Here is a 16446-nt window from a genome sequence, read left to right on the forward strand (position 1 = left end):
TAATTTGCCTCACTGCTCGTTGGGCTGCATAGGCTTTAGGCTAGGCTACTCGTCTGCTGGACCTTCGGTTCAGGTATCACTCCTTGTGCATGGCTGCGGGAAGCCAGTTCATCGTTGCATTCGTTTAATCATCTGGGATTGCGTCCCATACCTTCTGGTAGGAAGTCTACACGGCCTTCCTCGGGTGATTCTCTGCATGCACTTGCCGTTGCTCAAACTACTCTCAGCTACCGCTGATCTGTCATGTCCCAGGTATGCCGTGACGTCCCCGACGTTCTCAGCTATCTGGGTTCTCAATTTTGGGGGGTCTTACACCAAAGCTCGAACCAAAATGACGGCACGCCGGCCCATGGTCATCAATTGCCAGTATGTCACACAAGCTATTATCTAGGCAATAATAGGTGTTTTCTTTTCAATGCCCGTATTATGTCAGTGTTCATGAGCTGACACCACAGTGTGGGCTCATGCCCACATGGTTGAGCTTTTAATTAAGAAGCTGTGCCATTTGTGTATGTAACTTATCCTTCTAGCGTCTTTTGTATGTTTAAAATGTCTTTTCTGATTCCGTATCGTGTATTGGGTTCCTAGGATTTCTATGGCAGGCCTCACTTTGCTCACTGCCCACCAGTGGGTCGCTTCAGCTCTCCATACATTGGTGTTAATGGTTACCGGCTGTTCATGATTATGTCGGCAATTTTACATTTCGCTAGTTGTGGTTTAAGTGGTGGCCTATGCTGGAAGTTCGTTGATCACGACTACCAACGTAGCCGTTGGCTGGTTGTTTTACCGATGACGATGCTACATGTCGCCTGTCTAACCACTCCTTCCTTCTCGCAGGTCAAACGGAGCGGTCCATCATCACTGGCAGACTCAAGTCTCCTTCAGGCCAACGCCGCGCCCTTCATGCACTCTCTTTAGACACAACGGGTCTCTGCGTGTCCGTGTGATTTCAGCTCATCTAGTCACGCCATCAGTCACATTGATTGCTGACTCGAATTGCCGTTTTAGCCTCTGCAAATAATGTGTACTCTAATTTCCATTCTCCTATTTTGCCTTGGCTGTTTTGTTTTTGGCAGATATGCTCACCCGAAGTGAACGCGCCAGGGAGGACGTGCAAGTTCCTTTTACATTCTCCTCCCAATCTTTAATTTGCTAACCCCTGCAGGTGCATCATGTCTCCCCTCTTCCGTTGAGGGGATGCAGTTCGTCAATGGAGAAGCAGTTCCACATATCACACTAACATCTACTTTCTTACAGGGATGGCAGTGCCGGTTCACGGAATCACGCAATCGTGTGGATGATGTTTCCAGTTCATACTGGAGGGGGGTCATCCCTCCGTCTTCACAAATCTCCCGAAGGCCAGCGCTTTCGAGGATATCTCCTCTTGTAGCACAGCTTAAACTAGCCTTCCTAATCCCAGCACTTATCACCTGTCTAGAACTAACTCTTGTCTGTGTAAAACTCACTGATGCACTTTTCGTTATTGTGCTCTACCTTCTAAATTGTTTTTAATTGCACTGGCATTGTGGGAGAATTGTTTTAGCTTTAACCTGTTTGCCGTCACGTTGGTCTAGGTTGCCCTAGACGCTGGTTGCCCAGCTCACTGTCCAGGTTGCCTTGGACGCCGGTTGCCCGGCTCATGACTCTCGTCTAGGTTGCCCTAGACGCTGGTTGCCCAGTTTGGTCCAGGTGGCCCTGGATGCCGGTTGCCCGGCCGTCATGTCTGTCTAGGTTGCCCTGGACGCTGGTTGCCCAGCTCATGGTTCAGGATACCGCTATATGGTCAATGTTAACTGCCTGATTCCGGACTTTGACGCAATTGGATGACACTACGTCTGTCATCTGTTTAGATCGCCTCTGGCCCGCTATATCAGCTACACAGATATTGGTTCCCCGCGATGCAAGGGGCAAAAGTTACGTGCATCATACTCCTTGCCAGACTCGAGTCTCTCCCTGAGCAAACGCTTCCGTGAGAACTCTGGATTCCCAGGGTACATTGTCAGTCGCTTTGATTAAAAATGTCCTGGCCACATGGAATGTCACGTGTATGCACACCCCTCCACTCACTCAGGGGCCAGTGCTTGGCGCATGACTAATATAATTTCTGCATCCAGTTGGGCGATATGTATTGCTTATTCTCTCCTCATTGCTACCTTTACTCATTGTCGCTCCAGCAGCCAGTTCTAAACTGTACTATCCTGCCACAGTGGTGCAGCTGGTATAGCGAGCTCGCGTTAAGTCATTCTTAGAGCTCCTCTGCACTCTGAGATGCATAAGCACCTTGGTGGTACCCCAGCACTCATCTGTTCGTTGTCTCGTCATATTTCAGTTACATAGGTTTCTTCCTCCTGTCACATACAGGCATGAATTGTCCTGAAGTCCTTTGTCTACGTCGCAAGGTCATGCTTCCCTCGCATTACCGATGCTGCTCATCTTATTTTGGGGGGCTTTCCAAGAGCAGGTGCTAAGGTGTAGCTCACACACATCCATCTTGGCCTTGGGTCTGCAGCTCAATGCATTCATCTCACTCTAGCCGCTGCAGGTGAGCTATCGAACCAGAACACACATCTGGCTTCACAAGCACTAGTCTTCTACAAAACTAGTCATAATGCTTATCCTAAATATTAAACCACATGACTTCGATGCGGATATACTCAAGCACCCATATCAACTAACTCATTGCTCCGGTCCCAAGCATCTGCAACCACAAGCTCTATTCCCCTGCATTGATCCTGAGTACATCATGTTTAACCTTTTAACCCTAACCATGTTTTGCTTCCCTGGTCCCCGTTCACTACCTTAAACTACAGCTCACACTTTACCTGATTTTCAGCAGCCATCTAGTTAACGTGCTGCTTAACCCTTTAGGCGCCAGAGGTTTTTTTCCGAAACAATCAATTTTGACATCTTCATTTCAAAAGGCTATATCTTAAAAGTGATAAGAGATAGAGACTTTCTGTAAATTAGAGAAATATTAAGGATGACCCAAAGTTTATGTAGAGATTAAATGTTTATATCTAATTTGCATATTATGACGTCATATGGTGGCGGCCATCTTGGATTATAGAATTTTCATGAAAAGTCGCATGTTTGAATGATAAAATGCACCACTTCTTTCCCCCCAAAATGTCCCTCACCTTCTGTATGCTATATTGCACAATACTGAATGCTCAGGTAAATAGTAAGTAGTGAACAAACTGTGTAAATCATTACTAATAAATGGCCGAAACAAACCAAATGCATGTAGCGGTAGACTGGCCTTTTGCTGTAGAGATTTTCCATTTACTACATACAGTAGGCACTCTGATTCCATGTATGGGGCACATATAGATTATTCAGATGACACACAAACACAAGTAGACAAGACCTGTTTAGTTCAAAAGCTCATTTGCCACGGCAAGGCACAGATCAGGACTGAGATGACGAGACAAGACAAGAGACAATGTTAGTATTTTTTTTCTTTTTGTTGTTTTTTTTCTTAGCTGACAAAGACACACACATCACAAGGACATGAACACACAAAAAGGAACACATAGTGTATGTCCTAAATGATCAGGTAAATAGATAGCAAATCAACAGTGTAAATCATTACTAATAAATGGCTGACATTTTTTTTTTTATGTAGCAGGCCTTTTGCTGTAGAGATAATGACTCCCTATCCATACAGGGCCGGCATTCCCATCATCTTGTGATAGACTATGCATGACCTAATGTGTGTGTGTGTGTGTGTGTGGGGGGAGAGGGAGAGGGAGAGAGCGTGTCACCACCTCCACCATGCGAGCAGCATGGCCAGATCTGCCTCGCGCGCGCCGAGTGGAGAGAATTTGCGCAGCTCGGACTAGGCCTACTGTCATTCTCATTGCGACTCCCCACACTGCCACTACGTTCCCCCCTAACTCTCCTATGAGCACTTCGACCTCGTCTAACATACCCAGTCGCATTAGACAAAGGCTCCACCACGTTACTGTCGTCGCGATTGTGGAGAGGCAAAAGACAGAAGCTAGCGCTATTAGGCTACCTCCAGCCTTGTTCGCCACACCACTAACACCCTGCTAACTTCCTGATGAACGCTCCGAACCCGTGAAACATTATTCCCACCAGTGACATTGGGCAAACGATTCAACGTTTGTGCTTGGTGTAAGCTAAACTATGGAGTAAACTCTCACTTTGTCCAGCTGCATCATTGAAGGCAGGGACGCATCTGAAGCCTCACTAAACGAATCACCGTCATTTCCTGAAGGCAGATATTCCCCTTCAGAATCAGGGTCCGCGAATAGAAGACCCAACACTTCATTTCAGGTAAACTTTTTTGATGCCATTAGACGATAATCTAATGCAAATACTCGCTAACGTTGACAATATCGCTCTGACTAAGTGGCTCACACGCACACTAGCTCCGGTATTGCACACACTGATTCAGTGCGCTGTAGCTCAAAAGTTTTGTTTAAACCATGACCTTTTTCGGACTCGGGGATGACGTATGACATGTTTGCCACCTAGTGGAGTGGATGTCGAACGAAATATGACACCCTATTTGACTAAATCGGCCGTTTTATTCAGTACCGCATCTTGTCGAGTAAACTCGACAGTGGCGCCTAGAGGGTTAAATGTAACCTTTCTTCAAAGAGGTTCACTTCTCACTCATTCTGCATCGGCGCAGCCAAGACTGCCGGCCAAAAAGGGCTATCCACGTCATCCATCAGGATGCATCAAACTAACTCCTCTTGACATTTTCGATGCTCAGAAGTTGCTCTCCCATGTTAACTCAGGTACCTCATTTTACCTTCACAAATCCTGGTGGCGGTGGTTAAATTCCGGCATTCGTCTTGCACTAATCGCTGAAACATATTGGGGCCCAGCATGCCGGTAGCTTGTGGTGATTTAGTCTCAGCCATGGGCATGTTGCCCTTTTCACTGGTTGCCCAGCTCGTTCGACGCTCATGGTTCAGGTCACTTCTCGCCGGTCGCCCGGCTCGTGATGCACGTCTAGGTTGCCCTAGACACGGGTTGCCCAGTTTGGTCCAGGTTGCCCTGGATGCCGGTCGCCCGGCCATCACATCGGTCTAGGTTGCCCTAGACGCTGGTTGACCAGCTCATGGTTCAGGTCGCACCATACGCCGGTTGCCCGGCTCGTGACGCTCGTCTAGGTTGCCCTAGACGCTGGTTGCCCAGTTCGGTCCAGGTTGCCCTGGATGCCGGTCGCCCGGCCGTCACGTTGGTCTAGGTTGCCCTAGACGCTGGTTGCCCAGCTCACTGTCCAGGTTGCCTTGGACGCCGGTTGCCCGGCTCATGACGCTCGTCTAGGTTGCCCTAGACGCTGGTTGCCCAGTTTGGTCCAGGTGGCCCTGGATGCCGGTTGCCCGGCCGTCGTGTCTGTCTAGGTTGCCCTAGACGCTGGTTGCCCAGCTCATGGTTCAGGTCGCGTCGTACGCCGGTTGCCCGGCACGTGACGCTCGTCTAGGTTGCCCTAGACGCTGGTTGCCCAGTTCGGTCCAGGTTGCCCTGGATGCCGGTCGCCCGGCCGTCACGTTGGTCTAGGTTGCCCTAGACGCTGGTTGCCCAGCTAATGGTCCAGGTTGCCTTGGACGCCGGTAGCCCGGCACGTCTCGTGGTCTAGGTTGCCCTAGACGCTGGTTGCCCAGCTCGCATAAGCACTAAAGTCCAGGTTGCTCTGGATGCCGGTGGCCTGGCTCGTCACGATGTACTAGCTTGCTAGTCACTGGGCGCCCAGATCGTGAAGTGCTTATGGTCCAGGTTGCCCTGGATGCCGGTTGCCCGGCCGCCGCATTGGTCTAGGTTGCCCTAGACGCTGGTTGCCCAGCTCGTCAAGCTTCTAAATCCCACTAAAGCGAAAGCATGCTGCGGGCCCCATTACAACCCTAGGTTTATGGTTAACACCTAGCTACTTTAAAATTCTGTCGGCGTCCTGGCACAACGTCTTCACCCCGGCCCAGTCATGCTGTTTAATTCATCTTGTGTTACATGTTAAATTAATGTCTGCTCCTCTCAGAACCAGATTACTGAGTCACCGCCCTGGCGGGCATCACTCATCCTTTTGGGGGTAGGCTCCCCGCCCCTGCCTTCATCCATCGGCAGGAGACGAGATCCGCTCATCGCTGGACGGATCCGAGACGGGGCCTACGCCAAAGACTGTTACCTATTCAGGACTCTATCATGCTTGCATCCAAGCCGTTCCTTTATTAATTAAATTGTCAACTGATTCTATTCTGTCTACTGAGTCTTTCTGTTAGAAATGATAGCTTCAGCGAAAGTTCTACTAGGAAGACTCGTAGTGTAGCTTACTCCTCCCATGCTTACACGGAGCCAATCTTAGCTTTGTCTACTTTCGGGAAAGCCCTGCAATCTGATCATTCACTCATTCAATCAGCGCTAGCCTCTAGAAATTCAGTGGGCTCTTTAAATATGTACCACCTAACACTGCTTCTGCTTCTCAGTACACTGACTTTGACGTCCCCTCCACCTCCCCTCCAGCCACCTCTGCCAGCAGTCCACGTCCATCGGGCACGGTCTGCCTACCACATCATCTTCCTTCAGCCACCGCCACCAGTTGGTCCCCGTCTCGTCGTGGGGGGTAGGCTCCCCGCCCCTGCCTTCATCCATCGGCAGGAGACGAGATCCGCTCATCGCTGGACGGATCCGAGACGGGGCCTACGCCAAAGACTGTTACCTATTCAGGACTCTATCATGCTTGCATCCAAGCCGTTCCTTTATTAATTAAATTGTCAACTGATTATATTCTGTCTACTGAGTCTTTCTGGTAGAATTAGCTCTATTCATGTGGCGGCCATTGTGTAAACCAAAGCGAGGCTACAGGGTACACTGACTATACCTACTGGTGAATGCATAGAACACAGCAATGTGAACCCTGGAGACTTTGGAGAGGGTAAGACTGTTTTTAGTGGCAGGCTAACACATACTGATGACTTGCGCTAGCCTAGCACCTGCGAACTCTGCAATTAGAAGGACTGGATGAAACGCGTTGAAAACGGTCTCCACCGATAAATATCACACTTGCTAACTTGGAAATGAGGTCCTATATCCAAATTCCTGAACCACATCAAGTTGGCTTCAGTGTGCCATTAAAGGTGTACCATCACACCGGTGTGACGGTATTGTTGGAAAATGAACGTTCTAAAGAATATCTGGGTTCATTGAATTCAACATAGAATTTTAGAACCTTGAATTGTCCCGAAACGGAATCTTATGTTAGAATGTTCAAAAACTCACACCTTTAAGGGTTAAACTAAACTAAACCTGCAACTTTACTTGACCACAACGCCAAAGAGCCAGGCTTGTTGATGTGGCAGGCAGTCAGGGCGCATATTCATAATCATGGCACTCCATCACACTCTGTGTTTTAGTGGGCTCATTGAACTTGTAAAATTGGGATAATTCAACACTGTCTTGAGGGAGTTTATCTCTTGCTCTGTCTCTCTCACTGTAAATGCTGTATACTGCTAACTGTCCATAAGCTCACATCCACTGTAAGCCTTATAGCCCCATCGCTCCGCCTCTATAGCCTGTGGGGTGAATAACAAATGACCTGAAAAACTCCAAACATTTCTCAAGAGAACTACTTCAGAGCTTTCTCATATCTTAACACCTAACATCTGAGAAACAGAGAGCACTACACTCTGCATCAGTTTGTCAGCTAGCCAAAGGCTAAGTCAGTGCTTGTTTATCTCAAGGCTATAAGTGCACAGTCTCACTGTTTGTTTATCAGCCAGTTAAGCTAAGCTACAGTAAGCTAAATGACAAGCACAATCTCGGTGCTTGTTTATCAGAAGGCAAGGACGCCACTGGAAAGTTGGGCCGTATATGCAGAGTTGTAGCTGTAGTGTAGGCCTAGTCTGGTTTTGGTAGTCTAGTGTCTAATACTTAGCCTACAGTTGAGGGTAGTCAGAAATAGGTCTGAGTGCCATCTATCATTTATAGGAAGACATTAATTGAAAATTAGTTTTAGGAATTCCACAAAATTCAGTGGTTTTTGATGTGTTTCCAACATGTTTCCAAATTTTGTCATCAGTCATTCCCCTCTGACTCTAAACACCTCTGTAAAATGTGGTCACACAAAGACCTACCATATACCGTGCTATTACGTTTTACTACTGGGTGTCCGTGTTTAGAAAATTAAATTAAAAAAGAGCAGTCCTTATCCCGAAGCTGCATGTGCATGACAAGAGAAGTCCTGACGGGATGTTCCCCGGGCCCTATGTTCCCCGCATTGTATGGGACCGGGGAACATAGGGATAACACTAACCATAACCCCGAGCGGGGAACATAAGACCTGGGGAACATAGGGATGACCCTGTCCTGACTATCAAACTGTTAGTTAAGGTATAGCACGCTACATACTCACTAAACTCTGTTAATTATATTTTGACCAAAATTGCACTTCTCTCATTTTCGGTGGCAAGTTAACCTGATTATTTAAGCTAAGTGACACTGACACCACACTGTAAATTAAACTTGTTAGATAGCAATATCATCAAGGTAGTGTTTAGCGTCACCAGTCTTGGCTTTAGCTATGGACCCTTTCAAGAGAGTTCAATTATCAGCATCATAGTTGGCCCCACAAGACTTCCTTTTTAACATTCCATATGTTATCTTAATGCAGAGGAAGTAGATTAGGGCCCAAAAAGAACGTTCAAGCATTGTTTTTGTTTTTATTGATGAAAGGGTCTGACTTTGACAAAGGGTCTCCCAAACTTTTCAACCCGCGACGCCCAAAATAACCGTGTCAGAGACTGGCGACCCCCACTATCTCTGGATGTGACTCAAAAAATAAAATAAAATGTGCGCACCGGCCATACGCACTAGGCTTATCCAAACACGGGCTTAACGACAACACAAAAGAACAGAGCAGCCTGTTATGAAATTTACTATATGATGAAAGCAGAATACCTTAGTCAAAAAATAATATCCATGTAACATGAGTGCACATTATTGCTGTCGTGGAATTAAATCTGTCTTTAAAGTGCGGTCAAGTGACAGCTCTTTTATTTCCCCCAAATGTATTTGATTTATGGAAATCATTTTGCGACCCACCCCTCGTCCCGACCCCACTTTGGGAACCCATGCACTAGAAGAATGTCAAAGTTTGTGATTGAATATATAACTTTATTTGCAGACAATTTGGAGACAAATGTTTAGGCCTACTGACGATTCACCACCAGCTCTTCTGTGAGTACCTAATCCTGTGTACCTACGCAAGACTGAACCATGCAATAGGTAGCGAGGTTTGAAATACAAAGGCTATCATCACGTTGTCAACACCGTGGCTTTGTTTAATTTATAACAGGTATCATTCATAACTTTAAAACTGCCATACAATTATAATTTTGATTATATTAACTTACTTGATGATAATAATAAGTGCTCTTTGGGGCCCCCTGTCAGTGTTGGGCCCTTAGAATCCTCCTCCTCCCCCTTTACACTGCCCTGCCCCTTGTTTATCAGTAAGCTAAGTTACTAGTGCAGTTAACTGTATTTAAGTTGGCTGAGCTAAGCTATGATAAGCTAAGTGTCTAGCTTGTTTATCAGCCGGTTAATCGTACAGTAACCTAAGTGACTAGCACATTCGCAGCGCTTGTCTATCAGCAGGCATTGCCGTTTCACTTAGCTAAGCTAAGCTAAGAGAGTAGTCATGACTCACGTCCTCTGCATGGCTAGCCTGACGAGCCAGACCCACATTAAAATGTAGGGTCTGGACACTCACCGTTCGCAGTGCTCAGTCCGAGGGGCGGGATAATCAGTTGTCTTTCAAGTTCCCTCTGCACGCAATAGGACAGCGGCAGCGCTATGAGTCCCATGCGTTTCCCACCAGCGGAGCTAGTTCATACCTGTCAACACTCCCATTTTTCCCGGGTTCTCCCGTATTTCAAGGTCATCTCCCGGCACCCTCCCGTTTTGTTATTTCTCCCGGAAAACTCCCGTAATTTACATGGCCATCAAACTTCATTTTAAAATCATTGATCCATTCATTTTTTCTATTAGTCTGACATCTCCCAGGTTGCTAGATTGTGTATGAAATACACCCTACACATACACGATCACTTAGTTTCAATTTCAACCGTTTGGTCATAGGCTAAAACCAGGCAACCCAAAACCCAAATAAGGAAGCGGGTGCCGACTGCGCAGCCTGAGTCTCGTCGTGCAAGTGGGCTAGTTGAATGGCCTAGGCCTACTCCAGAACTAGCTGTTGTGAAATTGTTGGGAATTGATTAACACATCACATAAACTGTTATTGATTGTTGTTGATACACTGAACTTGTGCCCTCGGAACCAAATCTGACAGCTGCAGCTTTGGAGTTTTGGAAGAAGGCTGCAGGCAGGCAGCTGGTGGATACATAACTGGCATGCATAAGGTAATGGTAAGGTAAAAGCAATGACCGAAATGCAGTGTTGAAACACGTGTATGAAACGTATTAAATATGCAAACACAGATCCGGTATAAACACTGACCCCCCCCCAAAAAAGCTAAATGTTGACAGGTATGAGCTAGTTGGCTAGTTCAAACGTTTGCCAACTTAATAAAAGCTTAACTCGTGTCACACTGTTCGCCAACAGCAACATCCATCTTATTTGTTTTCAAGTAGCAGGGAATTCAAGCCAAACCGTTGCAACTCTGCCATCAATCATTATGTTAAGCCCACCTAACGACTCTATACACGATTTCATTGGCCTGATTGAGTTTCGATTTCTGGAGCTCACAAGCCAACGGAGAGTTGCTAGACTAGCCCTGGCAGCTGCCGCTAGGGGCGCGTCTAGATTTCTAGGCTACTGCATGGCTGCACTGTGGACATCTATCTCTCCCTGTGAATGCTACATATTAGGCTAATCATCGAGAGCAGAGACAGTGCACATCTTCTGCTGAGATTACTCTCTGTCTCTCACTCTACCTCCTACTGTGCCACTTCCACTCCCTCCCTCTCTCACTATCTCTCTCTCTCTCTCTCTGTCTCTCTCCTCCCTCTTTTCTTCAATGTCTATTTGTTTCACTCACACACTCTCTTTTCTGGTTCTATCTCTCTCTATCTCAATCACTCTCACTCTCTATCCTCCCCCATCTCTCTTTGCCACACTCACCCACACACACACACACCCACCCACGCACTCTTGCTCTCTCCCTCTCTCTTGCCATGTTCTAGATCTCTGTCTTCCTCACTCTCTCTCTCTATTTGTCTCTGCCCTTCACACTCCCTTCCCTCCCACACACACACACACAGACTCCATACCCCCTCCGCCTGCACACACTCCATCCACTGCTGTGCTGTAGCGTTAGATTTATAATGCAACCCTTCTCTCTTTGGACTTTAAAGTCCCTCAGAAAGTTGCACTTCAAACATATGGGATAAATTATCTATACAGTGTGTGTCTGCATTCAAATGCGTAATTTTCTCTGGCAAACAACTAACCGTTAAAATTTCATTGTTTTTTTTCTAAATAAATAAAATTAATTGACAGTTTTGCTAAAATCACAAAGATTTTTTAGAGATGTTGTGTGTAAAGGGGAGTTCAAGTATAGCCTTAAGCCATAATATTACATCCAGAATATAAAATAATATACAGGCTGCACAGTAAATGACTACTGAAAAAGAAGCAACCTACACACCGTAAACCTGTCGAAATAAATGCCATTTTCCCACCTTCTTACCTCACAACCATAAGGTCCACTTCAGTCATTCGTATGGACAATACAAATTGTGTTGTTGTTGGCACGGCTTCCCATTCCTAAGCTGTGAAGTGTGGTTCAGGATATTGATGTTGTTGTGATTAGTGTTCTAATCGAGATCTAGCAGAGCTCTATGAAACTAAATGTTTGTCCATTAATGAGAATCAGTTCTCTTTAAAGTTGATGTGGAAAACATTTAATGAATAAAGACTTTGTGTTGTGGTTACATTTGGGTCCATGGAACGTCGTGTTTGTAGTTTGCAATGCTATTTAGAAACAACAGAGAATTGCAAAAATAGTTAATTATAATTTATTCCTGCCGATGGAAATCAAGTGAATAAAACCTTTTGAGGGATTGAGTAATATTTTGGATTGTTAGTGTCCTAGGTTATTATCATGAGAATTCATACATAACATGAAGTACAATCCTACTAAACACAATATGCGCATTGAGACACATTTACTATTCCAGATAAAACAACACTCCCTGTAGAGTCAGCATAGTTGGTTATCTTATTTAAAAAACAAATAAACAAAAATGGTTTATATTTGCATGTACCATGTAGTCAAAACCTTTTTTACACAAGATAAAACAGAGGTGAAGAGACCAAAATACCCTGGGCACCATACACTACTGCTTATTATGGTTATGTACTGTGGAAAGGAGAGGAGGGTTGGCCACCATAGGCTGCTGCTTGTTAAGGTAAGATGCAGTGGATGCAGCCATAGGCTGCTGCTTATTAAGGTAAGATGCTGTGGAGAGGACAGGAAGGTTTAACCTGTGTGGGAGGACCACAGATGCAGCCTGCAGAGAAGAGAAGAAGAGAGAGAGAGAGGGGGAGAAGAAGAGAAGAGAGAGAGGAAAGGAGAAGAGAAGAGAGTGTTAGAAAGGAGAAGAGAGGAGAGGGGTGGAGAGGTAAAGAGAGGTGTGTGTGTGTGTGAGATAAGTCTTAGATCTCCTACATATGGCCAAAGAGCAAACACATTCTAGAGTTAAGGCATCCAAGGTCCACGGTAGGCTACGGTACGATGGTGGACTATGAGTGGGCTGTTTAGTAAGTTATCTCCTGTGATCTCCAGCACATCACAAGCACAGCTCGGCCCTGTCAGAAGGAACAAAACCCAAAGCGTATTTCCAAAAAGAATAAGCCGATTGTGGCAGTGCAGTTTGGTGCTGTCTGGTGGTGGTTTTAAAGACAGATTCGCTTTCCCCTGCCCCCACCAGATGTCGGAGCGCTAAAGCCGAGCATGGTAAGCAGCAGGCAGCGGGGACCACCACAGAGAGAAAGGGAGAAATGGAGAGAGAGAGAGGTGGGGACGATAGGGAGGCATAGAGAGAAAGGGAGAAATGGAGAGAGAGAGGTGGGGACGATAGGGAGGCATAGAGAGAAAGGGAGAGCGAGGCATAGAAAGAGAGGGATAGAGGGGATGCATAGAGAGAGACAGAGAGGGAGGCATAGAGAGAGAGAGAGAAAGGGAGAGAGGGAGCATAGAGAGAGAGAATGATACAGATAGAGAGAGAGAGGAAGACAGAAAGAAAGAAGAATGGGTAGAGAGTGGGAGAGAGAGAAGTATGGATAGAGAGAGAGAGAGAGAGAAAGAAAGAAAGAGAGAGAGAGAGTTCATCACACAGATGCTACACTCAGCTCCCCATGTGCCCATAATCACAAACATCATGAAAGTGCTATTTGGAGTTACTCTTGAGTAAAATGTTACTGACAACAAAATGACTGAAGCACATGGCGCAGAGTATGGCTCTGGCCACCTAAGAAATCATCCTCATGGAGCGGTGATTTAAGAGAGTCAAAATAATTGCTATTTTCTCTGTGTAGTTTGCTGCCCGTCACACACACACACACACACACACACACACACACTACACACACACACACACACACACTACACACTACAAACACACACACTACACACACACACACACACACTCACACTCACACACTAAAACTTAAGTAATTTGATCTGTGTGTGTTTCACTCTATGGCCCATAAATAAGCCTGAGGCAACCTTGTGGCGTACGGTACGTATGCATTTAAATGGTCCTGAAGACTTTTCTATGCTTAGAAGGTATTCATGAAAAGACTCTTGTTGGGAAATACATGCAAACCTTTGCGCAAGGTCTCAAGGTGGAGGACGCATGACTGCAGATTGGGGACACGAAGAGGAGCAGTGATGCAAGAAGGCTAAATGCTGAGTCTATCAGTCACTGGATCCTCACAGAAGTGTTGTGGAGTGGGTGACTGTGAGTGCACTGGCCGATTGGATCCAACCACACCAACAAGAAGGGGAATAAGGGTAGGAAGAAGGCAAATGTCTAGAAATAAAATAATATATATATATAAAGAAATATTTAATTAAGAAATTATGTATATTAGAAGAGGGGGAGAAAGAAGGAAAAAGAAAATTAAATAAATAAATAATAAATAAATAAAGGGTTAAGATGAGGGGTTGGGTTTAGGCCAAGGGGCTGATTAGGATAAGGGGTGGGGGGCTGGAGTTGGCCCTTGGGGTTGAAGTTAGCCTGTGGGTTGGGGGTTAGGCTAAGGGGTTGGGGTTAGCTGTAGGCGTTGGTGTTAGGTGTAGGGGTTGGGGTGGGAACTGAGATGGGGAATGGGGTTGGAATTTCTGGAGGTTAGGTTGAGGGATGGGGGTTTGGTGTTAGGCCAAGCAGCTGGGTGGGGGTAAAGCTAGGGACTGGGGCTAAAAGAAAGGGGTAAGTGCAATAATTGGGGCTAAGGGTAGGGGATAAGACTAAAACCAGCAAAAGTGCTATAAAGTGCTAAAATCAAAAGTGTAAAATTCATGAAAAAATTCTGTAGCCCTGACTAAATTGTTAGCATAGCTTTTTAGCGTAGGTTTTTATACATAAATTGTAATTCATGTAGACATGTCATCATACTGGTTGCATATTGGAAAACACATAGTCAATCTTCGTTTGACAAACCAAGGTTGAGATAGATTAGAAAACTACAAGATAATAAATTAAAGTTCAGTAATTCTAAAGCTAAAACAGTCTTTGAATGGCTAATAGATGATGCAGAGGAGGTGAAGAGTTGATCTGTCAGCATTTATTCTGGAAGACAATGAATGACGTGAGAAAGGCCCTTACCGAAAATGAGTTACTACGCCCTTTCGTTTGCCACATGCACTCCATTTGCACCTTCACATGGAGGATCCGCCATGTTAAGGGCCATCCGAAACCAATTACTGTTAAGTGGTAGTGTGTTATAAACCCTCCAATGTCGAATGAACACTGATGGTGAGTTATTGAAAGTCAATCAATTATTGTGGCATGTCATTAAGGGGACTATTAAAGGAGAAATCAGGTGAGTTTTCACATATTTTCGTTTTCTCGAGGAGTACTGTTGGTAAAAAATCCCTGAAAACAATAGTTTTTACCTAGTTTGAGTTGCTACAGCCAGCCAGCAGCTGCCACAGCCAGGCAGCTACAGCGCTACACTCTGTGGGCATGTAAATGGGAGCTCACGGACATGCCCCCAGAGTGTAGCGCACTAAAACCAATTGTTTTCGTTTATTTCACACTGACAGTACTCGGTGAACTCGAGAAGCTGAGATCTATGTGAAAACTCGCCAGATTTCTCCTTTAAGGGATTCATACAGTATATTACTAATCAGTGTTTCCCCTAGAATTTTTTCCAGCAGCGGTGCTGTTGATTGTAGGAAGCCCCCCCCCCCCCCCTCCAAAAAAGAGAAACATTTGAAAAAATGACTCCTTAAATTGTGACTTCTGGTGGATTTTGTGAAAGAAATGGACAGATTGAGTTACAAATTATGACATAACCATCAACACCATCATGATTATTGCAGTACTTGAACAGGATTATTCATGTTTTTCTTTCACCTTTTTCATTTACATTATTAGTATTAGCCACTGTACAACTGTACACTGTAGGCCACTGTACAAACTATTACTATTTAGAATATACAGTGCTGTGCATAAGTTAAGATATTTATATATAATGTATTTATTTACGATACATGATGCATTAAAAATAATTGATGTCCTATTTTTTTTTTTAATTAAGGCATTAAGACAAAAGGCAAAATATGTTTTTATTCCTCCCTTTAGTCAATTTCAGCATGGGTGTCTTAACTTTTGCACAGCACTGTATAAACTATATAGACTTCTCTTTCATGCCATTACACTGTATTGGTGCTGTGCAAGTCGAATTGAGTGCCTGTCACTTTAATGCCGTGACGGCCCGTGACGCTGGCTTGATTCTCACGGTTTTAAGCTAACTTAGTAGCGTTGTTGTGCATGGTGCATAAGAATATGTGGATGAAATTAATTATGTTTCCCATGTAATTTGGTAAAATAAATGGTCAAAAATTTGAAGAAAATTCACTTGGATTATAGCAGATAAGTGTCTTGTATCATATCTATAATTTTGATGAGCTCTACAGGAATTACAAACTATCTCAGATGTAAATGCTTGCGTATCCTATTACTCAAATTCAATTAAACCCACCAATAGGCTAGCTAGACCTTAGTTTCACAGCCTAGGTATGTTAGCAACACAGGGCTTGAAAGCATTGCCTGTATCACAAACAAAAACGAAACAATGCGTGGATCTATCCTGGAATAGGCTACTGAAGGTAGGGGCGAGCTATCTCGCTGGCGTGTTTAATTTGGTTCCCTGGTTAACATAATGTAGGCTACGTTTTTTTGCACAAAATTGCGTCTGCTAATAAACTTAAACATAAACACAAACAAG

Source organism: Alosa sapidissima, chromosome 17 (genome assembly GCF_018492685.1).
Source record: "Alosa sapidissima isolate fAloSap1 chromosome 17, fAloSap1.pri, whole genome shotgun sequence".
NCBI classification, from domain to species: domain Eukaryota; kingdom Metazoa; phylum Chordata; class Actinopteri; order Clupeiformes; family Clupeidae; genus Alosa; species Alosa sapidissima.